At 38.2% G+C, this 1,429-nt stretch overlaps 1 non-coding gene across 1 annotated transcript; it reads right to left on the bottom strand.

The window, feature by feature from the left end:
• Nucleotides 1-229: 229 nt before the first annotated feature.
• LOC115993401 lies at nucleotides 230-338 on the bottom strand. Its single transcript, XR_004092942.1, has one exon. It is a non-coding gene; the product is annotated as a small nucleolar RNA R71 (small nucleolar RNA).
• Nucleotides 339-1,429: the final 1,091 nt, after the last annotated feature.

Here is a 1,429-nt window from a genome sequence, read left to right as displayed (position 1 = left end):
GGATTGGATAGAGAAGATCCTTATATGCATGTGAAGGATTTTCTTGAGATTTGTGCTACTTGTAAGTTTCAGAATTTCACTGATGACTCTGTTCGCTTGCGTTTATTCCCTTTTTCCTTGAAGGATAAGGCAAAAGCATGGCTTAATTCTTTGTCACCTAGATCTATCACTTCATGGGAACTGTTGGTCACAAAATTCCTCTCTAAATTTTTCCCAATGGCCAAGACCAATGCTTTGAGGAGAGAAATTGCAGATTTTTATCAGGATGAACAAGAGAAATTTTATGAGAGTTGGGAGAGATTTAAGGACTTGATCTTAAAGTGTCCCCATCATGGTTTTGAAACATGGAGACTAGTACAATATTTTTATAATGGTTTGACTCAAACAAATCGTAACATGATTGAGTCCATGAATGGTGGTGGATTTTTAAGTCTTAGGGATGATGAGGCATACAAATTTCTTGAGAATCTATCAGAAAGCTCACAACAATGGGATTTTTCCAATCGTAGAGAGAGATCTGCCCCTACAATTAAGAAATGAGGATTGTATGAAGTCAGTGAAGATTTAGACATAAAAGCTAGGTTGGAAAATCTCACTCGTAAGGTTGAAGCTTTAGCTTTAGGTAAAGGGATGAATTCTGTCAATAAAGTTCAAAGTGAAACATGCTCTATTTGTGCAAGTCCTATGCATACAACACAAATGTGTCCCTCCATAGCTGGTTACCCTGATTTTTATACTGAGCAAGCAAATGCACTAAATAATTATGGAAAACCACTTGTTAGTCCATTTTCGGAGACATACAATCCAAATTGGCAAAATCATCCTAATCTCTCTTGGAGGCAGAACCATTCCCCCACAAATATAGGTGGACAACAAGTGCATCAACAAAATCAATTTCGTCCACCTACTCAAGCATTTCCTCCCATTCCTCAATCAAATCCTCAGTTTATGGCACCACCAAGACCACAATCATCTTTGGAAGAGTCTCTCAAAACTTTCATGCAATCAACTAGCCAAGCCATTCAAGAGATAAAAAGTTCCACCCATTTGAATACTCAAGCTATTTCGAAGTTGGAAAATCAAGTTGGCCAGTTAGCAACCCAAGTTGGAGAGAGGGAAAAAGGAAAGTTTCCTAGTCAACCTATACCTAACCCAAAAGGGCAGTATGCAATTAATGGTTCTTCTAGTTCTACTCATGCACATGAATCTGTTTAGTCTATTACTACCCTTAGGTCTGGTAAGCAAGTTGATAATCAAGTGAAAATGCCAGAAGTGGAGGATGATGAAAATATTGTGTTAAAGGAAAAGGGAACTCATAGTTCACAGGATGACCATAGGGAAAAGAAAGGCAACTCAACCTCAATTCCAATTCAGGATCTTAGTTCTCCCCTTGATAGGAGGTTTGTTCCTAAAGCTCCATTCCCTCAAA

This window comes from Quercus lobata, chromosome 5 (genome assembly GCF_001633185.2).
Source record: "Quercus lobata isolate SW786 chromosome 5, ValleyOak3.0 Primary Assembly, whole genome shotgun sequence".
NCBI lineage: Eukaryota > Viridiplantae > Streptophyta > Magnoliopsida > Fagales > Fagaceae > Quercus > Quercus lobata.
Note: the sequence above shows the minus strand (reverse complement) of the source record. Positions and strands in the feature narration are given on the sequence as shown.